We start from the raw sequence: 27,019 nt of genomic DNA, 5'->3' as shown, positions 1-27,019 counted from the left end.
ATGCAAATCCCAAGATCACTATGTTTAGCTCTGAAGTCTCTAAGACGTGGAAAGTTTATTTGCAACACATACACAGACATCTTTTAATTTCCTTTGAGGACAGAATACTATGAAAACAATTTAAATAACTGGAAAATGTATTTCAGTTAAACCCAGGATTCTTAAATTGAAGGCATTGGAATGGACAGGAGACACAGGTCATCAGGTTTTCTTCCCTAGAGAGCATCTGTGCAGAGTGATGACACCAGGAGTGAAGAGTCCTCTGTGGGCATTCAGCCCTCACGACACCACGGTAGCATCCACATTAGAGCATTATGGCTGCTTTTTGCGGGAATGGTGCTCAGAGATTAAGCAATTTGTCCAAGTTTTCACAGTTAGCAAATGCTGAAACCAAGGTTGAAATTGATTTTCCTTTTCTAAAGGTTATATTCTAGCCATTTCATTGTGCCACTTCGCTCCAGAAATAATTTTTCTGAGTTCAGTTTTCCTTAAAGCAAATGGTAGATTTCACTTGTAGGGGAGGCTCTTTGAGTCCCTGGAGCTGTGTTCTGGGGACCACAGGGATTGTGCCAGGATTGTTTGTGTCTGATAGATGGTATGGGCATCTTTTTCCCAAAGCTGTAAGCACCTCAACCCCTGGAACTCAGATCATGCAAAGATTTCCTTTAGCCACAAAATAAACCTTTCTGTTAGAACAGTAAATGAGGAAACTAAATGAGCAGAAACATCCGGATTTCCAGGTAACCTACTTACAATTTACATCAAAAGAGTAACCTTTAGAAATGTTCTTTTAAAGATATAAAACTTCGTATAATTAGAGTATGCTTGAATTTTGCGGGTACTATTATAAAGTTCAGAAGATGTTATGATGAGGGAGATTCTCTTTTTGAACTGCACTGGGCACTCTCCACTCTGGTAATGTTCACCAGATTTATCCAGGGCTCCCCACACCTTAAAGACATTGAAGATGGGAAAAAATATTTATCTAAGGTCGCTTTTCAGTTCACTGGGCTTAGATTATCAAGAATAAAAGCAGTATATAATAGGTGGTTTCTCAGTGATGGAACCCTGGCTAAAACTAGAGATTTGCTGCAGTTGGCCCTGCTATTTGTACAGCTCCTTCTCTGCCAGGTTTAGGTTGCAGTATGTGTTGGTTTCATCCTAATGTAGGAGTCCATCAGAGAGTCTTATCCACAAAAAGTGGAAGGCTTGGGCTGCTTGGAATTATATCTGATGCTCAGGAGAAGTCTCTTTGGAAAAACAATCTCCATTGCTTGTTACAGCCATGTATCCTGCCAGAACTTCAGCCCCAAGGAGCAGCACTAGTTCTCCAAGGAAACCACAACAGGAGAATCACTAGTGCCAAGGGCTCCTGCAGCCATGGTGATTCTGCTAAGATCGATAAGGGCACAGCCTCAGCAGTGTAAATGGCAGAGAAACTATTCCTTGAAGTTACCATGTAGAGAAAGGGCGGCTAAAAATGTTCCAGAGTTAATCGATCCACTCTGTTTTGCACCGTGCTCACCCATAGGGGATAGATGTCACCTCTTCCACCCCCAGAATTATCAGGATTGCTGGAGATATAAAGAGAACATTTTCAATAGATTTGCAGGAATATGTTTTGTTATTCTATTTTCTTCCCCCTGAAAGCAAAGTACTTTAGCAGTATAAGGAGCAAAACATAGAGGATGAGCCTGACACCCACATGGCCCTCTCTGCTCTCAGAGGTAACCTTGCCACGAGTCCTCATTGTTCTGGAATTTGGTAGAAACCTTGGGGACATACTTGTCAAATGCTTCAGTGATGCCAGAAATCACTCAGTACCACAAGTGACTTTGTTTTCTCAGGCAAGACTGAAGGGTGACATCACACACCAGTAGAGGGTAAGTTGTCATAGCTGTCCAGAGATGGCAGGATTTGGAGCTTCTCAAAGGCCCAGCACTGCCATGCCAGCAAATCTGCCTCAGCACCAGCACATTTTCCTGGCCATCCATAAGCAGAGGCAAATGGGATGGAAAGAAATGACAGGAAAAAGCATGATTTTGTGCTCCTGGTGGGAGGTGAGGCTTACATTTTGCTTCTCTTCCACAAGGTAACCTGAAGTATTTCCTGGCCTTTGGGGTCTTTGCAAAGTAAAGCCCTGTGAAATGATAGAGCTCTAGATAGCTGTCTTGAGTTTCAGTCCTAACTTCACCAAGTTCTAGACCAATGGTTTTGAACAGGTAACTTTATCTTGGAAAGCTCTTTGTTTGCCTTTTTAGGCATTATATGAGTTTGCTAGGACTGCTTCAACAAATATCCACAAATTGGATGGCTCAAACAGTAGACATGTATAGTCTCATGATTCTGAGAGCCAGAAGTCCAAACTTAAGATATTGACAAGGCTAATTTTTGTTGAGAGAAAACTGTTCCCTGAAGCTCACCTAGTTTCTAGAGGGTGCTGGCAATGCTTGATGTTCCTTGGCTTGTCAGCTCCTCAATTCTAAACTATGTCTCTCTTTGTCTTCTCTTTTTTTTTTTTAACATCATCTTTATTTTATTTCACAAAATATGGCAGTTTGATCTCAGAATTGTGAGGTATATTGCATGTGCAATTCATTCAAAAACATGACTAATTTTGTTTGGAAATCACTATCTCCTTGAGAATGATGGAAAAAGACAAATATGATAGTGTCATTGTGAGAAATTTCAACTTGGTAGTATTTTATTTTTATTTTTATTTTATTTTATTTTTGGTACTGGGGATTGAACTCATAACATCATCCTTGCCAGGCAGGTGCTTAGACCGTTGAGCTAAATCTCCAACTCTATGTATCTGTTTATTTATTTATTTATGTATTTATTGGTTTTTGGCTTTTGGCACTGAAGAGTGAACCGAAGTCTTCACGCTGAGCTACACCTCCAACTCCTTTATAAGACAGTCTTGCCAAGTTGTTGTGTTGCGTAGTTACAACCTGGAAGGACTTACAAAAAGTCTTCTGGTAAGTCTTTTAGGGGTACTGGAGATTGAGGCCAAGACCTCCAAGCTATACCCCTAACCTTTATTTTCATTGACACACATATACCCGATGCCTTCTTAAATTCCTTATAGAAGTCCAGGGACACCTAGCTGATGATTAGCCTGCTATGTCTAAGGCTATAGTTAAGGTATCTGGGGATGACAAAAGAATTTGCATTTGACTACTTCACAGATGATTCCAAAGTCTTTGATATTGGACTAGTAGACTTTTAGTTTCTGTTGCTGTTTTTAATAAGGAGACACATGCTGTGCACATCTGTACGCCCACACTCTGGGAGGCTGAGGCAGAAGGATCATATGTTTGAGCCCAGTGAATCCCTGAAGTAGTTCTGATTGATAGTCTTCTTTTGTGTGTTCAGTTACTCTGTGATGGCTGCCTTGTTAATTTGAATCTATTGAAAATGTTTACTTTTTGTGGTCATTTTGACTTTGGGGAAGATTGAGAATTGGCAATATGTAGTTGTGGTGGCACATGCCTGTAAGCCCAGCACTTGGGAGAATGAGGCAGAGGGATTGCATTAAGTTTGGGGCCACCTGGACTACACAGTGAGACTCTGTCTCAAAAAACTGAAAGAAAGAAAGAAAAAGAAAAATTGTAGTGTCAGATCTGGTGAGTAGGCAGATGCCATGTTTTTATGTGACAAAAATTGCTGTATCAAAAGTGATGAATGACATGGACTGCTGCCATGATAGAAGATGACGATGAAGCTGTCCATTTCTCAGACTGTTTTCTTCACATATCTTTTCTTTTCTTTTTCCTTTTTGGTTTTTTGAGGCAGGGTCTCACTGTGTAAGTTCAGGCTGGCGTTAAACTCACTAAGTACTCAGGCCGGTCTCAAATTTATGATGATTTTCCTGCTCAGTCTCCTAAATGCTGGGATTACAGGCATACATCATCACATATGGCTCACATATCATTTCTTCAGTGCTCTCATAAACTCTTGTAGTATGCAGGTTTACATCTTTCTTCCTGGTTACAAACTTGACTCCCACACTTCCATCAAGGTGGAAATATACAACATCAGCTGATGGGTCTCGATAGATGCATTTTTTTCACACAAGGACACTCCGTGATTTCCGCTGAGCACTATAAACCTTGGTCTCAGCAACATAATCACAGCCCCACATTTCTGTCCCGTGATGGCATTTACTAAAATGCTTGTATCAAAAGTGGCACAAGTGCACAGCTCCTAAGAAAATTACAAATGGATGTCATTTTTATTCAGTAGTCAAACGTGTGGAACCAATTTCATACTCAGCTCATTCAGTCTGTTAAAATACTTTGAGTGGAACTGACCTTCAGACCCTCTGAATGTGCCTAATAGCATCTTCCCTTTCTAAGGACATGTATCATTGATTCAGAGCCCACACTAATCAAGTATAATCTCATTTCAATATCTCTACTGCAGTTACATCTACAAAGAGCCTTAGTCCAGATCAAGTCACATTCTGAGGTTCTGAGAGCACAGATCTTTTGGGGAACTAGTATTTATTCCACTACAACAATGGTAAGAGCTACATTGCCCTACACAGATCTGTGCTAGAAAATAGTGAGATACTGTACATGTGTCTTTTGAAATTGTAAGGGCTCCATCTCTATTTTTGTTGTTTTCCAACTCAGAGGTCTCTGTAAATCTGTGGAAAAATTCCCTCTCCCATTCCTACATTCCATTTTTATTACAGTCCAATCGCGACTTAACTTTCCAAATCCATTTCCTCTTGTATCCCCTAAGGTATGTTTTATTCCAGCCCAAAGAGATCACTTATTTTCTGACTCATCATGCACTTTCATACCTCTTATTTTTTTCTATTCAGTCTTCCCTTTGGCTTTGAGCATTCTTTCCTCTCTCACTTACTTTCCCACTTTGGCTAATCATTCTCCTTCCTGTAAGCTGAAATTTTTCCAGGGTGTGCTTGGAGCTAGCTCACACTAGCTAGGGAATACAGTTTGCTGATTGTCAAATGTGCAGTAACATTGTACATCTTGAAACTGACCATGGTGAAGATATCCACATCATGGAAACTGACCAAGGCCACAAGCCTGAGCTGTCATTCTGTGTCTCTTTTTAGCACACAGTAGAGTTTCCTCTTTCTCTATACTTTATGTTTACCTCTATTTTCACATTTTGAACATTGCCTCGTTAGTTTTGTAGGTTTTAAGTTCCTTGAGGACAAAGAATTCTATATTCAATAAAGGGTACAGAGTTGTCTAGTGTGTCACAGCACCTAACCCATAAAGACACTCAGTAATGCTTCTAAAGAGTAGAATAAGGGAACAAAGAGGAGACCAATGACAGTCCACATCTACTGAGCCCACTCTTAAGTGCCAGGAACTCTGAATAGGTCAACTACTATGTCCATTTGGCAGAAGCTAAGTGATGCTTCTAAAGATGAGCAGCTTGTCTAAAATGACACAGCTAACTAGTTAGCCCTAAGAGTCTGATGCAGCCTGCCTGCGAAGCACTGTTAATTTTCCCCCCAAATAAAATTAAATTTTCTAGTTCAGACCTCTTCCATTAAGCAGAACAGCCACTTGCAACATGTGACTGTTGAGTACTTGGAACATGACTTGGCTGAGATGTGCAAATAAAGTACCTTCTAGATATCAAGAAGCCAGTATGTGAAAAACAAGTTTTGAATGTTGAAATAACAGTTTAAATTGGACTAAAATCTATTAATAAAATTTAATTTTACTCTTATAATGTGGCTATAAGCAAGTGGCTCATATTTCTATAAACATATAGACTACTGTTTTCCGGACCTGGTAACTCTCTCTGCCACGTGGCTATTCTAGCATTTATATACTTAACATAAGGAAAGGCCAAGGAATAATAACTCAGAGACTGTTCCACACATCCCTTCCTTCCGCCGAGAACTGCCTTTTGGCATTGAACCTGTGTGACTGGGTATTTGTTGTGGATAAAGGGATAAAGGTCTAGGCTGCAGTCACATTGATATCTTGTGAAAAGGTCTGGCATCCCGAGAGTCGTGGAACAAGGCTGACCAATATTTTGTCTCCCAATAAACTACGAGTATCACTTACAACACGTATTGTGTCTGCTCAGTTGGAGGAAAGTTACTGCTCAAAAGAAGATATTTTAAAGGAATTAGTAGTTCTCTTTCTGCAGGACAGAAAGCTCTTTCCACTAAAACCAAATAGGCCATGGTGGAATTCCACAGCTGTCCCCCACTGACTGGGTCAAGGTCACGGGAAGGAGGAGCCGTTTCCACATGAATAGAGAAATGTACAAGAGCAGGTAACTAAAACTTAGTTATGTTATCTCTTATTGGGTTATGGCAGAATGCAAGTGGTAAAGGAAAGAAGATGCACAATTTTGTAACTAGGTCAGATGTTTTGAAGAAAAGAAAAATGGAACAGCAACAGATTTAAGTGAATGAACCTGTGAACTTCCCTCCCTGTGCCTGGGTGTCCTCTAGCTCTAGTCTGCGCCAAAAGAAGAGGCAAGGTGTGAGAGCCTTAATCTTCCTTACTTTTTAACAAAATAAACTCTGAAAATGTTATGATGACATTTTATGTTTTTCCAGAGTGCTGTAGTTTCATGTAATTACTTTGTAGTTTCTTTGGAGCTCCAGGTCTCCCCTAGAAACATAGGAATCTTCCTAATTTTGCAGCCTCGAGATATAATGTCTAAGTTCTAGTCTTCGTGGCCAGTTCTGATTGCATTAGGAGAATGCTGCAGGAGATTTTTCCTTCTCCTTCTACTCTGGAATCCCATGTGTTTGGAACTGAGTCCTATCTAGACTACCCCACTGTGAATAAGTGCTTTGCAAAGGATGTCAGGGAGGATTTCCTCTGCCAGGTGAATCCCATCTGCTGCTGCTTGGTATACTGAGCATAATGTTAATTTCAAGGATTTGTGTTTGTGTACACACACAAACATTCAGGCACTTGCACACAGAAGATCATTCCTCTACAGAGGGCAAAGTAAGAGTTTTAGAGCTAAAAGAGGTTCTTAAAAATTATCTACAATAAGCCTGCAAATTTTTAAGTGAGTGACCCAGCATGCCATTCTAACCACATTCCTGACATTTCTCTAAACAACTTCCATACCTCTAATTTCATTCATTGGCATGAAGTAGATGTCTAGAGCCTGCTTTTCTGTTAAGGACACTGTGCATGGTGCATAGTGCCTAGGAAACATCTAGTTGCTCAACAGCTGTGGAATTCTTTGCTTCATCCTTTTTTTAAGTAGGCATCATTTGTTTCAGTTAATGAAAATGATAACTGAAATGCTCTTGCTGGAGTAGTGCAGGGCTCCTTCTTTTTGTTAAGTTGAAAATATGAAGTTTGGGGGCTGGGGATTTAGCTCAGCGGCATAAGCACCTGCCTTGCAAGCAGGCAGTCGTGAGTTCGATCCCCGGTACCGATAAAAAAGAAAAAGACAAAAAAAAAAAAAAAAAAAAAGAAAATAATGAAGTTTGTTTTTTGAGGTACTGAAAATGGAACTCAGGACCTTTACACTGAGCCACATCCCCAGCCCTTTTTTGAATTTGAGACAGATTTTGAATTTGGCTAGGCTGGTCTTAAAGTTGCGATTTCCTCCCTCAACCTCCCCAGAGTACTGAGATTGTAGGCCTGTGCCATCACACCAAAACCTGTGCTTCCTTGAGAAGACTCATCCTATATCCAGCAGCCACAGAAGGCTTCTAATTTTACCTTTCCTGGGCCAACATCACTGTCTTCCAACACTGCCCCACTGAGACCTCACTCTTTGTCTTGATCCCTCTGGTCTCACTGGCTATGAATACTTTAAAGACACTTGCTTAGTTCCTTATAGGTTTATTTTTTTCTATTTGGGGAAGCCCTCTGGTCTTTGAACACCCAAGGCTCTCTTTTTCCTCAAAGTAGAAGTCTGTGTGCACAGATGCCTGTGATGTGGTTCTGTGGCATTTGGCAGAGCAGTAAGCTCTGGGAGAGAGCCCAACCTCTCACCCCACTGGTATTTCCTGCCACTTGGGATTTGTTTCCCATTACCTTTACTAACCCGTGAAGGTTCATATTTTAAGCAGGCACTTCCTGCTTCCGCAGTGCTTCTCTCATTCAAGACACAGTAATCTAAGGATCAAAGGGGATGATTCAATACTAAGTTCATCTAAATGGCACTTTATTTTCAGGTGCTTCCTGGGTGCCATTTATGATTTTTTTTAAAAAAAGCACTTTCCTCAGTTATGGTAGTTTTCAGCAAGATTTAATTTTTTGTAATACAAAAATAACATCCCAAATTCTAGCATCTTACCTATAGATAAAACCACCAAGCTATCCTTTAAAGTTGGAGTTGCTTTGCCAAAAGAACCTTGGCATTGTTGTTTGAGAAACAGTGTCAAACATGGAGCCTCTGTGTGTCCTCTGCCCTTGGCTGTATGGGAAAGCTCCAAAGAACAAAGAGAGATAAAGCGAAGTAGACTGTTGTGTTTGGATAAAGCTCTGACTCTGAATGTCATTTTGAACCCCCAAAAAGTCTCCGAACCTGTAATGTGTGTATGAACCAGGGAACTCACATTAATTGATAATCATCGTAGGAATTAAGAGATGAAGAGGAAGGGGAAACTGTCTGAGAATATCAGTTGCTGCCATGAATTACTGGTAGTCAATCAGCAATCAGGCTGCTCTGGCCTGGAGAGGAATGCGTTCCCAGGGCTAATGGAACAGGCCTGGAGATGCAGGGTGTTTCAGCCTCCTTTGGCCTTGGTAAGTGCATTCCATTCTGATGGATGAGGTCTATGCTACCTGGGAGTGTTTTCCCTCACTTCATGCAAGAAAAATTGCTCTTTAAAATGCAAGATACAGAACACAATGCATTTATGGTTTAAAACTCGAAATGGCTAGCCATGGTTAAAGAATCAAAGCACAAAACACTGTGCTTTCAAGGAGGACTTTTATAGCAAATCACAAATTACCTTCTGCTGTTCTTTCCTCTTCCTCCTTTGGACAAATGGATTATAATTTTAAGAGCAAGCTAATGGAGAAAATGTTAATGATGAATGTCAGTGGTCACCCTGGACAGGTATGAAGTACTTTAGCTCTTTGATGTACACACTTCTCTTCATAGTCCGTGATGACAGCAGACAGCCTCGATTCATTTTCAGTGTCTGTGTTTTTGTTATTGATTGAAATTCGAGTGATAGGTCTGGGACACCAGATTAAGCCTGCTTCTTCCAAAATTTCCCTGATTTCAGCTGGGCTGAAAATCTTGAACACCATGATACCCTGTCTAGGTTACTACTCAGATTGGGAGTGATCTAGAAATACTTGTTTGAAGCTGTTATTATGGTTAGTTAGGGAATTTTGTCGACTGATAACATGTGAGCCTGCCTGGATAATAAGACTTGTGTACATGTGAATGGTGCTTCCATTAAATTTTATCTGTTTTTCAGCAAGTTAGAAGACTTAGGAAACAGACTAAAGACAGACCGAACTTGAACCCTTTGTTTTCTTTTAATCAGCATTGTTAGCTTAAAAAGTTTTACTATGACCTGAGTATATACCAAGCAGTGTTTTATTTTCTTAAATGTTGCTTCAAATGAACTTTATTTTTTAACCTGGAATATTGCATTACTTTGTATCCTCAGAATTGCTTCAACCAATTTATTAACACATAGGATGAGCTCTTAGAACACTGATGACTTTTTCTTAGATTATGTTTATTTTCCCAGCTGCATAATAAGATACTGGCTGAAAGAGTTCATTTTTAAAATGATGAAAGTACAAAAAAAGTTGTATGTCATTGGAGTCTATCAGCATCAGAATTGATCTGGATTTCATTAGAATAGCTGCAGAATTGTGAACGAAACAACATGTAAAATTAGTTTTCAGAAACCATATAGACATGTATAACCACTAAAGCATATTCATACTTCAAAATTGTGTTGAGTTAGTGCATTAAAGGTAAAAAAAGAATATTTTTCTTAACTGTTTAAAAACTTGTTTAAAAAAGGAAAAGGACAATCACTCCCCCTAGTGACAAATTACAATATAATTTAGGGAAGGAAATTTGAATAAAATCCTAAACACTGTAAAGAAGGAAAGTTCTGTACTTCAGATTAAATACAACTTATATATGAAATTAGTAGATACTAAAATTTGAAAAAGTGGGAGAATAGAACTTATTTTATATTTTAGTATTTACTTACATTTTAAGTATCAGTGGTTAGATAGCCAGGTCTTCTGTCCAGTTTGTTTTTTTCTTTTTTTTCTTTTTTTTTAAATAGCATCATGTCATAAATCAGTTAAAACACAAGAGCTTAGAGGTTGATTTAAAGTTATTTTCAATTTTTAACTTTAATAGTATTTAGTTTGGTATTTATGGTTATATATTTCTGCTTTGGTACTGAAATTACTTGCTGGAATTTCAGTATTCTTGGTGCAAAAAAAAAAATGGATAAAAGGTCGAGATATGAAAAATACAGTGAGCCCCAAAATAAGCAGTAGCTGGCATCTTACCTGACTCTCACAGAGTTTCAGTATCCATTTCTGGAAAGAATGAGTGAGTTGATCTCACTATTAAAGTGAAGTTTTGAAGAGCAGGAAAAAGCTTGAGTTGAGCAGACTTTTTATGATGTACTTATCCAAAAAGGACATCCATTTTTTGATTGTTCCTAAGCATCCAGTATCATAAGGTACTTTCTCCTGGCAACGTCCAGGCTTATTTTTAACCTACTATTCTAGCGCAGTAATCCTCCCAAAAGGATAATGTTCCAATTTGAAGTAAATTGGGCAAGTAGTGATGGATAATGGTGATTCTGAAATCAAGGATTATGGATTGAAAAGTAAGCATTGAAAGATGTAATCAGACCATTTTAGAAATTTGTATTTTGTTGTATTTTGGCAAGAATTGTGCAAAATCTCTTATTTTTCTTCCATTATTGTCTGAGAGACTCATGGAGGAATAGAATGGAGACCATAAAACAAAACTAAGTATTTCATTTAGGTTATGATCCACCTGAAGCCTGACTCTATTCCTAAACTCACTCCAACACCCATATTTTATTCTACTCTACATCCTTTATGTATCTAGCTCGGTGCTTTCCTTCCAGATGTAACTTTTACTTTGTCTAACCTTCCACTATTCTCATTATAGTGTATAAACTCCTTAATGATAGAAGTCAGTTTTAAGTACCACTTTATCCAGAGTGTAAAAGCGGGTGCAAAATACTTTTCAAATAAAAACTTAATGTGAATAATGGTTAGACAAGCACCTTTTAAGAACCAATGTGAATGTCTCCTCCTCCAAGAAGTCTTCAAATAATCTTAAAGTAATGATGCAATTTTTACCCCATCCTTGAGGTCTCAGTAAAGACAGGTGTATGTGAATCTGACAGGACACCTTACACATATTCTTCAGCTGAACCTGAGGCTGAAGATTGTATTCTGAGTTTAAGATAATCTGATATTGGGAAGAGTTAAATTAATGTGAGCCAAGACAAAGAGCTAGTTTGTTAATTTTCTGTCATTGTAACAAATACTCGAGAAAGCGATTTATTTTGGTTCATGTTTTTGGAGGTCTCATTTCTGGGTCAATTAGACCTGTAGTTTTGTGCTTGTGATGAAGCAGCACATCATGGCTGAAGGGCACAGTGAAGTCAGCCACTCACTTCATCACAAACCAGGAAGCAGGAGAGAGCAAGACAAGATTTGGGTTCCACAGCCCCACTGAAAGGCTCGTCCCAGGGACCTGAAGACCCCACCCTGTACCACCTCCTAACTGCTTCAGCTCCTCTTGAGAGTGTCACCCTACGGAACAGCGCTTTAACACACAGTCCTTTGGAGATACTTAAGATCCAAAGTACAGCAGCTAGTAAATTATTGAATCAGCACTCCAGTGTAGATGCATGTAATTCCACCCATTCCCATCACACTGTCCTATAAACCCAGATGGACTTTTCCTCTTATCTACACCCCTAAAAACACAGAACTGAACCTGAATGTTCTTATTTACAAACCACCTCCATCTAGGTTCTCGAGCTTGGTGAGGCTGGTGATAATAGCTGTAGTGAGCAGGTGGTCTGCAGCCTGCGTCTAAGTCCTGCCCTCCTAACTATGTGACCTTGGGCAACTTATGTATGCTTCCTGTGCTTTCATGCCTCTCCTGTGAAAGGGAGATAATAAAGGTACCTGTCATGTAGTGGATTTTGTGGGGAGTAAAGCCTATAATCTATGTAAGAGTTTTAGCATAATATGCCTAAAATGTAAGATAATAAGTATTGAACGAATAGAAAATACTTTATTCCCAATGAATCATATAAATGATTTGATTTCAGGGATTTTTAAAATTAAATTTATACCTAATATAATGTGGAGCTAAATTTTATTATTTGTTTGCTCTTCAGGGTAAAGTTTGGAGCAAAATATAACTTACCATCTGCTGAATGAGAGCTCACGGCCACAAACTGCCGGCAAAGAGAATAAATTCCAAATTTTGTTGGTTGGTCTTTATGATAAATAAGGTTGAAATAAGTTATGCTAAGTATCTGGAAATTTTATTTTACCAAATGAAAATAATTCAAGTTTTCAGTGCATCACTGAAATTTGTTTATAGACTTTTGTGAACAGGGTAAGTGTTATGAATAGCAATAAAACACAGATAAATAGGAATTAATGGAGACCTTTATATACTTTTGTCCTATTTTATTTGTTTATTTGTATTGGGAATAACCATTTTCTAAACCTGAGCAAATTGTTTAGGTAGTACACAAAGTTTTATAGGAATTCTGCCCATAGAATTACTATTGTGTATATAGTAACTACATACAGTATCTCTGAGAGGAAAATACAAGATGTTGGAAGTAGAGATCAAGCCTCAGAAACTTCTTAGCGAACAATCCAGAGGAATAAATACAGCTCTTTGAGGATGTGACTCAAAAGTTTCATTCTATATGATGTTAATTCATCTTCGATTACATAAACAAAAGCAAAAAGAGGTATTGCCGCCCTAAATGTTCAGTTTTCAAGAAGCTATTAGTTCATAGGCCATTTTTAATGTTTTTTCCCATTTCTGTAATAGCAGGAGTAGAATGATGTTCTGATTATAAAAATAGTAAGGCTTACCGAAAAGTCAGTCCACACAGTGCAAGAGGAATGATATAAAGGAAGTAGAAACCATCTTCTCTCCTCTTTGCACCCGTGTGACCACTCTAATATTGTGGTTGAATATCTTTTCAAACTTTGCCACCCTCTGTTCTTTTACTTTCCTTCTCTTGCCCACTTTACTTTCTAAGTTGGTATTGCCCATTCTTGAGTAACAGTCGATTGAATATCCCATAAGCATCTCAAATTTAAGACTTTTAAGCTGGTGTCTGAGAAGCACACTTTTGAGTTTCCCATTGATACTGCCGACTAGATTAGCTCCAATTGTTGAATTTCTCTACAGATGCACAAACTTCTTCCTACATTAAGTTAGGCTATTGGGGGGCTGGGGATTTAGCTCAGCGGCATAAGCACCTGCCTTGTAAGCAGGCAGTCCTGAGTTCGATCCCTGGTACCGATAAAAAGAAAAAAGACCAGAAAAAAAAAAAAAAGTTAGGCTATTGGATGAGATGTATGTATTATTTCTTATCTGAATTTTTCAACCTTGGGAGGTGCTAGCTGGCAGAGGAATTACTCAGGCAATGAGGAGCCCAGAAAAAGTGCATATTTCTGTTGCCTATAGCTGGATATCCTGAATCTCTATGGCCTTGGTACATCTTAGATTCCTGTATTACTTCCTAGGCCATTTCTTTCCTTGAACGATTTGGTACAGCAACTGTGACATCCATGCTTCGAGAGACGCCGTACATCCTCAAGGGCAGGCAGTTAAAATTACTGTTCTCTTTCTCTGTTGTCTCCCTACTGTTGTCCTGATTGATAGATTTGTTTATTTCTTATTTTTATTTTGTAGCCTACATTGTTAGAGCAGCCAGGCTTGTGAATATTGCCGACAGCTTGAGAGTGTGCTGTGCAGCATGGGAGGCTCCTGGGGGCACTCGGCGGGGAAAACATACTGAAATATATTTTGTGCAGATTGGGAAACTCGGTATGCAGTATATATTAATCAGTTTCTTTCCATGAAGTAAAATTTTCTGCACTTTGTTTAGATTCTCAGACAGGTTGTTCAGCTACTGGGAAGAGGAATATGCAGCTAAGGTGGGAATTTAGACAAAAATTAAAGTACAGTTGTCAATTGTCATAGTTACAAAGGCATCAGAGATCATTGTACTCAACGTTCTCTTTTCCTGGGGGTTCAGAGAGGTACAATGCCTTGCCCAAAGCCCCACAGCAAGCTATGATCATTTTCACTGTCTACTGCTTATTCTAATCCTCAGACTGGATGGGATTCCTGAGCCTCGCAAGGATTTTATATGTATCACCTTCCACGGTATCGGGCTCCAGTGTTTCACAAGCCCATATATAAGTTCTCAAATGAGGTCAGTTACGAGTTGTTAAGTCTTACAGTGCCATTCTGCCATTCTTTTTGGTGGAATTGGTCTGTGTGTGAGGATCTGTTAGAAGAAAAAAATACTATTTTAAACATTAGAATCACAAACTTGCCATATGATGGAGATCCTACAACTTTTTGAGGATCTCTACTCATTTTGCTTTGGGGGCTTAGTAGACATATGCTTATTTCATAGAGTTGCAAAATGGATTTTCTGTGACTTGAGAGTTGTATGTCTTATTCTTCCTTACCCACTCCAGCAGCAAAGGCTCAGCTCATTTACTTTTGATGAAATCAGAAGCAAAATGTTACCAGGGAAAAGACTCGTGGCTCTGCTATACTGCTTCGTTCCTTGAACAGTTATTACTAGCTGCTCAAGACTCTTAGAGAGGTTCCAAACTTAGTCACATTGTTTTCCTCTTTTTGGAGACAGAATCCCCATTTAATGCCCAACCTGCAGGTCTTTAATAGTTCTTAATGACCTATGCGTTCTCTTTTGGGGTATTCTTGTCCACTCTGCGTTTTAAACTAGTTTTTCATTGCTTTAGCTCAAGAATTGGGGCACCAGATGTTGTCATGTAGGAACTAGGATAGATATTTAAAGGAACACTCCAGAAGAGGAGGAAGTTTGAGTAAATTTCAATGGAACTTTGTACTTGTTCTTTAAATACAAGCCAACTAGAATCAGGGACAAAGCCCTGCTGGTTCAGAAGGTGGAATTTTGGAATTTTATGCCTGTTCTGGGCATCTAGCCATAAGGGAGAACAGCCTGGTGGAATCAATGTTATTTTAAAGCTAGGTGTTTTTATACAATCACTAGTTGATTTAAGTGTTGGAGCAGAAATTTGGTGCACATATTTATAAGGGCCTGTGTGAATTTCTAGCCATCATAGGGTTCAGTCTTCTCTCAGTTTAAATGGTCTATTTGGCTTTTCCATTTTGAAAAAAGTAAATAACTCCTTGATGTTATATAATAATTATCAAATGTTGAAGAGAAACATGGAGTCCTGAAGTTTTAAAGAATTTCAGAGCTAAGTCAAAATAGTGTGCAGCTAAATGGAAGGATAGCATTCTGGAAACAAAGTTCAGATCAGACCATACTTTGTATGTAGTCATATCAGGTACTAATCCTTTAAAGTCTGTCTCTTCATCAGCTATGACAATTAAAGAGGTTAACATAGAATGTTACTGTGAGTTCTTGCTCAGAGTCTAGGTCAGGAGAGTAATAGTTGCACATCACTTCTCCCTACCTCTCTTAATGTATAATGTGTGAATTCCTTTTTTACACCCTCTGTCTGGGTATTTCCATGGACAAGGAACTCATTAATTCTTGAAACAGCCATTTGTATTATTTGGGACCTTGAATTTGTACATTCTTTGATTCAGTGGTAGTTACTGAGCCTCTCCTCAGTGTTAGGCTTGGTGATAGTAATCTTTCCTTCCTATCAAATCCCAAGCACCTATCCCTGCAGATTCTACCCTTGGGCCTTCTTGTCCTCCGTGGCAATGTAGTCCTCTTCCTACATTGCTATATAAGGGTCGTTCTTGCATTTTTCTTGAATCCTTTCTTTGAAGAATTGTCTTCAACTATGTTCCGTTGATATATTGCTTTCCTTTCTATGTTTATTTAGCTGAATTTCAATTTTTAAATTTTTCTTAAAACATGATACCCCAAAAGACCATGCCATTGGCCACTTAGCCCAGGCTGGGTTCTGTTAGACTCTGACCTTCTCTCATTAGGACTGTCTGCCTATAATAATGCATCTGAAGACTCTGTTGGCTTGCAGCCACCTTTAGATAGTATTTGTGAATATTAGGTGCCTAAACAAGTGATCTAAATGCTCTGGAGTCAACCAGAGCTCTGTAAAACAGGTTATATATGTTGAGCAGCAGTGTCCTGGTGGATGAAAAGAACAGTGCACGCAAAGCCTGCATGAAGAGAGAGGGACACGGTGTGCTGCTGAGCTCTGTGCCCTCTGACCCCAGTCCACATTCAACTGGGGGCAGATTAGATGCCATGTGCTAGCAGACTGTGCGATATCCGGATTATGTCTGTGTTTACCCAGTCCACAATAATTGAGACCTAAGGCAGTTTGTGTTGGTGTTGCTTCAGAAACACAAGCAAAGAAAAACTAGTTTAGGCTTATCAAAATATTTTTAAAAATCTGTGTTTCAAGGGCTACTATCAAAGTAAAAGACAATCCTCAGAACAGAACTATGTGCAAATTATGTGTTTGACAGAGAGCTTCTATTCTAACATATGTTAAAATTTATTACAACTCAATAATCAAATTTTAAAAGTAGATGAAACAGGGCTGCAGATAGTGCTCACGTGTGCAAGGTTTTGGGTTTGATCCCTACCATGGTTGGAGCAGGGGAGTTGTTGGGGGTTGGAGAGTTCAGTAAGCAAAGCATTTAAATCCAATGGAGAGAATATACAAAAGGCCAACAGGGACATGAAAGATGCTCAGTCTCCTTGACTATCAGGAATGTAAAGCAAAGTCATGATGTGGTATCACTTCACATTCACTACCATGGCTGTAATAAAAAAGACAGTAACAAGTGCTAACAAGGATGTGGAGGTTTGGAACCTTTATACTTTCATCTATAGCAGTGCTGGCAAACCTTTCAGAGACTGAGTGCATAAACTGCAACCCAAACCCACTTATTTATTGTGGAGTGCCAGTACCACAGTGAAACCTGAGTATCTGATGTTTGACTGCTGTGGTGATGCTGGTGCCCTTTAGGTCACATGCCAACGGAGAGGCACTCTGGGTGCCTGCTACTGTACAAATGCCGTAGGTTCACCACCACTGGCCTATAGAAATGTAGAGTGGTGCAGCCACTTTGGAAAACAGTCGGGCAGTTTCTCAAAAAATTAAGCATGGGTTAGCATATGACCCTGAAGATCCACTCCTAGGTATATGAGGCATGATCGATAAATGATGAATATTTTAACAAAATTTTAAAAAATTGTTACAATAAAAGACATTGCCATTAATCTTCATCAGTATACTCTCTCTCACTTTGTGGGCATTTACTCTGTCAATCTTGTCACTTTCTGAAGTAGTCCTGACAGTTCTGTTTTGTGAGTGTCTTCAGTTACACTGTTTTGGCTGCCTTGATGCCCTGAATCTACTCAAAGTATTTGTGTTCCATGGTCATTATGATTTTGAGGAATAACTAGAAGTCGCATGGTGACAGATACAATTGACAAGGTGAATGAGGTCGCATCATAATGTTTTCCATAGCAATCCCCGTAAACATTTGATCATCAGAAGATGATCGAAAATACAGTGAATGTTTACATTTAAAACTATAAAATAGTAAAAGACATATTTTTATTAATCCCTCTGAAAATATTTCCTCTGCTTTGAACATGCTTATCCTATCTATCAGTCTTAGCAAGGTATCTTTTACTGTTTCTTTGAGAACCTGAAACACTCATCACATGTTTTGATTACTTCTTATATTCCAAAAGGGATAAGATACACACCTCTACCTTTAAAAAAATGTGGAAGTGTAATAGCTCCCAAATGAGAACAGTCCTAACACCTGTAAACTGAATAGATAAATAAAATGTATATTTATACAATAGTATATTATTTGGCCATTAAAAGGAATAGATTGTTGATACATGCTACATGGATGAAACATGCCAAGTGAAAAAAAAAAGACACAAGACAAAATACTGCATGATTGCATTTATATGAAATGTCCAGGATAGGCAAATTCAGAGACAGAAAATAGTTTAGTGGGGTGACTGAAAACAGTGGGAATGGGGAGTAAATGCTAAAAGGGCACAGTGCATTTATCTTGAGGGTTGTAAATGTTCTGAAATCAGTGGTAGGTGTGCAGCTTTACAAGTATATTAAAACCTACTAGATTTTACAGTCTAAATGAGTGACTGTTGTGATTCGCGAATTACATCTTTTTTAAGAAATGATACTTCTTTTAAGATTAAGTAGAATCTTTACTCAAAGGAGATGTTTGATGAAGCCCCCTTGTTATGATTGGGACTCACCTGGAGGGATAGTGTGAGGATTGAGATTGAACCATAGAGTCTTTGCACACTAGGCTGGAGGAAAGATTCTCTAAGAAAAGACAGTGGTAGACATAAGGAAATATATAGAAAGAGTGGGTACTATTTCAAGACATTAAGTTATGTACTTTTGATAAGTGATTCATTACTTCTGCAGTACGTTATTTACATCAAACTAGCAGAAAACAACTTTTTATAGCAGGAAACTTTACAAACTTTGAAAAAAATAAACATCCCAGTGAATGACAAGGGAAAATACCAGCCTATCATCCTCTGTTTTGTAATGTAAGGAAATAGTATATTAAAAACAAAAGCTTGGTCAGTGCTTGATGACCTCCTGTTATCACTGTCAGAATAGCATGCTAATGTGCTTTCCAGAGTGTGCTGGGTCCCCAGGCATAGCTGCAGTGTGCATGTCATCACAGCTGTTTTCAGGAAGGTGTGATTATTCCTCATTGTGTGATGCACTCCTGCAATTCCTTCTCTTTGGTATTTTCACAGTGTTTTACTAAATGTTATGGGGTAGGGGAGAACATACTCGAAAACAGCCCAAGTTCACAGAGAGTTGTATGCTTATTAAAAACAGAACATGACTGATTATCAGTCACTTGGAAAACTCCCAGTGAGAAATGATCAAATGAAAAAGCATTGCAGATATATAAATTCTGAAACCTTTGATTTGAGCCTCTGTGATGTGTAAGGAGTGTCAAGTCAGCTCTGGGTTGGTGACCAGCAGTCGCCCGAATTTTCCAAGTCTGGCTGCTTTCTCCAAGTCTTCCACAGGGTGGCAGGGCAGGCAAGCCATGTACTGTTAGAAAGTGGGATTCAGCTGCACAAACGGCCTGCGGAGAATTTAAGGTTCCCTGCCTACAAAGAACTGTTTTCTGAATTGGTGATACTCTGCATTTTTTTTTAAAGTGAAACCCAAGATGATGACTAATGTTATTTTTTATTTCTTTATTTTTTTAAACAAATCCACAAATTTTAAACAGTGAGTTCATGTTACTGAATGTGTAAGCTTTGCTTTGATTTACATACTACATTCTAATGTCCTGTAACACAGTAGATAGATATTATTGTTTTCTTAATATTGCAAATATGGGCTATAATTGTATGAATGAAAAGAATTTTTATACCAAGTCTATACGTGTATACATATTACATTGAAATCAAGATATTCACAAGTAATTTTTGAATCATGAAATATGAGAAAATGAAAACACATACTTTATATTCCCTATGAGCTTTGAATGTTTAATCAGCACACATCTGTAAGCTCAGCACTATGGGAGGCTGAGGCAGGAAGACCACAGATTTGGGCCAGACCAGGAAATTTCGTGAGACACTGCTTCAAGAAAGAAAAGTCTGAAATGTGGCTTAGTAGTAGAGGGCTTTTCTAGTTTACATGAAGCCTGGAATTCAATCCCTAGTAACTGAAAAAGAGAAAGAAATGTAAACTTATTGTACAAAGGTCTTCTGTATTACCTGCTAATACATTATATTTGTCCTACTTACATGATACAATCTACTCGTTGGGGTTAATGCTATCATGGGTACTTGCTGTGAAGTTCTTCACAATTTGATGCACGCCAAGTGTAGAAATTTTTAGCAGCTGGAAACGATGCATGGTAAGAGATTTCCGAGGTATTTTGCAGGTGTTTACATCCTGCTGGCTGGATCCTTCAAGGAAAGTAATACTCTCCCTTCAGCATTTAATGTGTGTACTCAGGATTTGGAAACAGATGGAAAACATTCATATACTCTGGGTGCTTGTATCAGTGACATATTATGAATGCTTTTCTGAAGTATTTGAAAAGCATAATCAAACAATTTCAAGCCTTCTTCCTGGTTCCTCTGTGCCCTGCACATGCCCTGCATACCGCCTGCAGGGCCTCCAGGCTGCTTACAGATTCGTCTTAATGGTCTCATTCTTCATCTATTTGTAATTATGTTTTATGCTTTAAATCTGTAACTACTGGCTGTGATTAGCGTCTGAAGTGAGCCCCTTTGCAAGAGAATCCAGGGCAGTTTCCACCTCCATCGCTAACCAGTGGCTACACCTGGACAAAGGAAGGAGGGGCTGAATAACAGAGAGGCCCCAAGCATACTGCCTGGTCCTGGATTATACTTTCTGTCTTTTCTTGAAAACTAAACTATTAATCTTCTCTCATAAAGACTTTTAAAGAGAAAATTGCATTAGTTATATTTAAGGTGAGGGCATCCTTTAAATTTGAGAATGGTTTCTCCAGCTCCCTCCTTTTCTCCTGTTTTTCTTTCTTATTCAACATCTCTTAAATAAGTCTCTTTATCTCTCCTCTTTCATAATTTTTCCCAGACTTATAGAGGCTGCTTAGGAGGAGATGAAAAAACACCTTCAGGATGTTATTTATAATTGAATCTATGATTGTCACATACAAAGTTAGATCTCATGGATTACAGAAGTCCAGGCTCATAACTTCTATGTGACTTCCATATCTAAAGGCTTTGGAAATCATTTGGATTTTTTCCTATCAGAAAGTACATGAGGTTGGGTCCCTCAATCCTGTAATGGCATTAATTTCTTCTGTTGAAGTAAAGCCAGATTTTAATACTACACTTTTGGGCTGGCAAGTATGTAAGTTAGAATTATTATCCAATAAAATATAGAGAGAACCATCCTTAATCCTGGGGATTGGGTAGGAACTGATATTTATTTCTACTTTCTATTTGAGTATCTATTTAAATTGCCTTTCTCACAGTACCAAAGACAAGCTGTGACTTGTTCTACTCTTGTCAAACAGAGAAAACCTCCCTGCAAAAATCTCTTCCTCCTGTGAATATTCAGTTACATATGGTCAAGAAGTCCATTGAAACTGGCCAACTCTTGCAAACTTGTAAGGGGAGAAGATAGTGTTAGTTTATTCAGGGAAACTCAGCAAATTCTATATCCAGCCCCTTCTTAAGTGATAGGATGTGATTTCAAAACCAGTGAAGTTTTTGGAAACCACTTATGGTGTGGCATTGCCAGAGAGTTGGTGTTCTCAGGATAAAGGTATCATTTTTATGATTCTGGCTCTTCTGGGAATGATGTCACAGAATGGTGTTGGAATAATCAAGGATTTAAAAGTTAACTGAGAGGATCAAGAAAACTGGGAAACAGCTTATTTTGGAATTTTTTGGATAAATGACCTTTTCATGCTTGTCTCTTTTGGTACTGAGACACTGAAGTGAAACACAGTATCCTGAAAAATGGATTGTGTTTACAGAGGTAACCACATACACAGTGGGTATCCTACCTGAGAACGTGCTAGGGCTTTGAAAGAATTCTCCTTATGCTTGGCTGTGAGGCAGACATCCTCACTATGGAACTTCATATTTTTAGTATACTGATTTGATTCAGTGATGGCCCAGATTGTGAGGGACTCTTTAAACAGGTGTCAAGAGTTTGCTGCCTAGATCCTTTGCATGAATACGTCATCAACTATTTAAAACTGGGTGCTAGAAGAATGAAACATCGGCATAGAGAGACATAGCAGGTGATTACTCATGTGTGCCCCTGCTCTGGAGAGGATGCAGAGGTGCTAATGGCTTTTGAACTGAGTGTGAGCCACCTTTTCAAGGAGGGAAACCAAGGAAGGTGTGTGGAAGGGGTGAAGTATAAGGTGCTCACTCATAACTCAGTGTGTTTAACTGCTCACCAAAATGTGTTCTTCCATGGGTACTTAGGTGCTGGTTACTGGTTTGTCTGTACTTGGATGTGAGTTTTAGTTTAGCTCCGCATCCAAGCCACCTTTCACCTGGTGACCTTGGGAATGTTTATTTGCCTCTGCGGATATGAAGACTAGAAGCCATTAGTATTCTCCCATGTTCTTTTCCCCCTCTGAACCCATCAATGCTTTTAAAAACACTAAAATTTCATGCCTTTCTATACTGCTTTTAGAATCTCCAATGTCCATGACAGTAATATTGGTACTGAATATATTATTTTTTAAATTCTTGAGATTTCTTAGAGCCAAAAATCTTTATATTCTGTGTTAGGAGATGTATTCATGCAAAAATGCCTTTTTAACAAACCACCTCCTGGTTTTCTCTGTTTCTGTGGTTCATTAACATGAATGTCAGGAAAGTTCATGTTACTATTTATTGTGCGTATGAATTGACCTTGATTTTTATTTATGATGCCCACTGTCAGGATGTCTATGTCTGTCTTTCTCAATCTTCCTGTCCCCCATATATCTTGGTAGTTAGTTTGTCAAAGAAAGAAATGTTGACTACCATTGCCATGATATCATCTGAGTGCTTATTTGATTTATATGGAGTAGTTTGTTGACTTGGTAACTCGAACTACAACTTTGGGTGTAAATGCGCTCTAAGGCTATGAACTGTTCTCTTCATGACCTTCCTCTTCATGCTCAGTTTCCCATGTTGTAACACAGCCATCATCACTTGTGATGTTGCCATCCTGGTAGCATAGAGTGTTACAGAAGGAAGGGAAAGCAAGCGTCAAACTCACCTCTCTGAGGCGTCAAGCTCAAGACTTGCTGAGAATCAGGCTTAATGATTTTGCTTAAACTGTAGCCTCTTTCTTAAGATGTGACACCTCAAGTTTTTCCTAGGCACCGTTGCCATTGCTGTTCTTTACATATTGGCTTCCATACTTCATAAATGTGGAATTTGAGTGACCTAATTGAAGATGCTGATTTTTGCTTTGCTAAAAGCCTCTATGACTATAAATAAGTAATTATGGGATGATGCTTGATAGCCTTTCAGCTGAAATAATAATCTCTTGGGCTGATAGAATTGCTTTCTTGCAGGAGCTAAAAGCCCTTCCTACATATTAGCACATTTATCTTCAACATCCCTGTAGAAGTACAGGGACAGATTCGATCTCAGAATGATTCAGCAAAATTTCAAACAAAGGTTTGCTAAATAACCCACTGTGGGTCTTGCCCATGAACCAAATCCAAATTATTGGGATTAAATGACTTACAAGACAGACTCTTTGCTTTTGATTAGTTGTCATAATAAGATGTGCAATTATGAGCCACAAAAGAATAACAGGAGGTGTCTGAAGGATGGGAAGTACAACGTCACAATTCAAGGTAGAGTTAAATACGGTTTTGTGGCAGCTGTGATAGTGGGATGGAATAAGATTTCTGCAAAAGTGAGATAAGAGGAAGAAGAATTTAGTTTATTATAAAAATATCAAATATACACTGGAAGTTTTATTGAGCAGACTGGAAGCAGAAAGCCAGGGAAAACCAGGAAGAATATGGTAGACTATGGAGGATAAGATACAAATCAACTGGAGACGATTAAATACTAAATGATCTCTAAGTTTACTCTCAGTCTAACACTGTTGTTTCTCCTCTCTTTCTTCTATCTGGAAGCATATTATTCTGCCCAGTTTTAACAGAGAAGAAATAGGCCCAGAGAAGATCAGCAGTTTTCTCAAGTCATATAGAAAGTGTGAAGTAAAGACTAAACAAACTTAGTATCACCTGGTGACTCTCATATAATCATTCTGCTCCCTCCTACTCTACTTTTGTTACCTCTAAGAGTATTTTAACTGAAGCACTAGACCCAGTCTTTCATGGAGCTTTTGCTGACTAGGATCACCTTATTGTAGTCATCTTTCATGATCTACTTGCTATGTATATTTTAACCAAGGCAACTGTCCACCTTAGAAACAAAAACTTGAACTCATAAAGTATGACCATATTGTCAGGGTTGCTTGTTTATTTAAGGGCGGTCTTTGGTCAACATTAAAGAATGTGCTGTTGAACTTGGCATTCAGAGGTGAAATGAAAGGTAAAACCTTTCCTACTTACAGTGGCTGTAACCACTAAACAATCTGTTGTTTAAACACATAGGACTTGAAAATAGAAGGGGAAAAGGAAACAATCACTAAGTATTTCAATATATGTTCTCTGTTTTTATTTTATAGTTTTATCAATGTAACAGCCTCCAAACTATTTTTCCTGCCTACATTATTCTCTAAACTCAAATACAGCTTTCTTTTTAATTTAATTTTTCCATTATTATGAGTGCCTATTAATTTTATTAAGTACTGGCTTTCAGTGAGTATCTTTTGATCATACCTATTCCATTACCCTTCCTCACACCCCTTTTTTCCTCTTCCCCCTTCTTTTTCTTTTGTCTATTCATGATCTCCCTTCTTCTTTCATGTCAACTTTTTTAGATTCAAATGCTGCCAGAGTTCTGGGTGCAAACCCCGTGTCTATCTGCATCACTTACCTACTAACTCTGTCAGCTTCCACCAGTTCTCTAGCTTCTCTTCTTGTCACTTCCTACTCTAAAATGTGTTACACTTTGTTTATATATCCACAATCACCCTGAGAATGTCACTGCTTCGGGATGTTGCTCCTGCTCTCTCTGCTTGTGATCAGATAGATGCCTAACTGCCATGCAGCTGTCGGGACTTAGCTCCATCCCCTGCTGTCTATATCTGCCCTGACCTAGACCTCCTTCTCATCTGTGATTGGATTTAGGGCCCCTCTTTGGGGATCACCTATGCTCATGTATACTACTATGAAAATATGTTGAGTACAAAATACCACGTACTGAATACATAAGGCAATAAGGAAAGGCCTGCGGAATATAGTTAATGAGTCTGTGACAGAGGTATCATGTAGATGTTTCTGAAGATAAAACTAATTTCCAAAGCAGTTTGTTAATTTTTCAGAGCTCAAAACTAGGAAATTACAGGGAGAATTACTGCACTACAACATGCTAAAGTTCTGCTTTAGTTGCTGTCTGCACCAAATTGTGTTTTGTGTGGAGTTGAAAGGCTTTCTAGAGCAGTAATGGTAATTTATGTATTAGTATTATAGGTGCTCAATGATGTTCAATGAAGTTGACCTGGATTTCCTTCTAATTTCTCTTGATTTTTTTTTCAGTGCTAGACAAGGTCTTCATCCTGAGCACTGAGCCACATCCTCATTTCTTTTGAGATATGGTCTCATTAAGCCACTAAGTTGCCCGTGCTAGGCTTGAACTTGGTATCCCCTTGCCTCTGTCTCTCAGAGTGCTGGAGTGACAGGCATGTGCCACCACACCTGCTTCCTTTTGATTATTTTTAGTATAGAACCCACTGCTACCTTCATTGTTGTGGTGGTGGTTTTTGTTTGTGTTTTGTCTGCCTTGTTTTTTTTCTGTGTTGGCAATCAAAACCAGGGTCTCATGTTATTTGTACTTTTGAATATATATTAAAGAGTCATTTATATGATCACAGAGCTGACAAATATTTTTTAAAGGTCATAATTGATTTTTCCCTAAAACTAGTTTTCTAGATCCTCTTATTGTTGACCTTGTCACATATCTCCCAGGGACTCTCAAAATAACAGGGTTCATTGAGAATGAGAGAATGCTATTAACAATTATGGAGTATGGACAGATGTGACTGGAATTGGCCAAATCAGGATTCGTGGTCACCCTAAGTATAATTGATTGTAGAAAGGAGGAGCATAATCCAACACTTTGAGCCAAACCCATCAGATTTATGTCATCTTCTGAGCTTCCTCTATCGTAGAAACGTACTGGTAGGCTAGTACAGCATATCAAAATATAAAATTCCTATGTGAAATCCAAAACACCCAAGGAAATAATATGTACTTGCCAATATTAGTATGCCCATATGAACCCTGAAGTTATTTTTCTCTAAAACCATAATTCTGTAATTTGTACTCTAACAAAGTATAAGTTAGCAGAGTTCTTGCAAAACAGTGTGTTCCTCTGGGATTCTCTAAACTTTTGCCCATGGATACTTTCAAATCAGGATCAGTTTAAAACTGGAAAGTATAAATTCTTCAGCTTCATGTTGCTATAAGAATGTTCTGGGATCCTGGCTGCCTCAACAGACTATGAAATACAGTGGACAGTAAGGACCCACCCACAAAGATAGTGGTGAACATGGGGTGTTCTTGTTGGGATACACAAAAATTTACTGGTATATAAGAGATGCAATCAAGGCTATTTTCCTGAGACTCTTCCCCACAGGCTGTCCATAGAAAGAGTGGCTACCAGGCACATTATTATGGATGCTCTGGGCCAGTGTACTTGTCATTGTAGTAGTAAAGTACGTCGTTAGGCCAAAAAGATGGAGAGTATTTGTTGAAGAACATAAATTCTATATCACCCTACCTATTTTACTTTGGTAAAATTATTTACCTCAAATAATTATATTCATTCTTTTTATTAAATTAATGAGTAAAGAATGCTGTGTACAGATATTTACAATTGAAACAGACCGCATACAAGTGTTTTGGAAACAATTATATTTATGTGCTTCTACTGTCCTCTTCCTCTACAAATACATGTAGTGTACCCATCTGGAAAAAATTTCCTTAGAGTGCTTTTCACTTGGACTGGTACTACCTCTGTAAGAACCTTTTAGAAATATTTAGAGATGTTTTGGTTGAATGAGGGCATCATTGGCATTAATGAATAGGGGTCAGGGTATGACCCTTCACCCTTTAGTATACAGAATTGCCCTCCAGAATAAAGAATTATCCTTTCATGTATGTA

General features: G+C 38.5%; 1 protein-coding gene across 3 annotated transcripts in view; it reads left to right on the top strand.

Moving 5' to 3' along the window:
- The window catches only part of Ank3 (ankyrin 3), a 635,468-nt gene that overhangs the window by 251,244 nt on the left and 357,205 nt on the right, over positions 1-27,019 (top strand). The window lies entirely within an intron of this gene.

This window comes from Cavia porcellus, unplaced genomic scaffold (assembly GCF_034190915.1).
Source record: "Cavia porcellus strain 051 isolate PalLab524CR breed Dunkin Hartley unplaced genomic scaffold, mCavPor4.1 scaffold_28, whole genome shotgun sequence".
In the NCBI taxonomy this organism is placed as follows: Eukaryota; Metazoa; Chordata; class Mammalia; order Rodentia; family Caviidae; genus Cavia; species Cavia porcellus.
The sequence above is the reverse complement of the archived record's forward strand: the minus strand, read 5'-3'. Positions and strand labels throughout refer to the sequence as shown.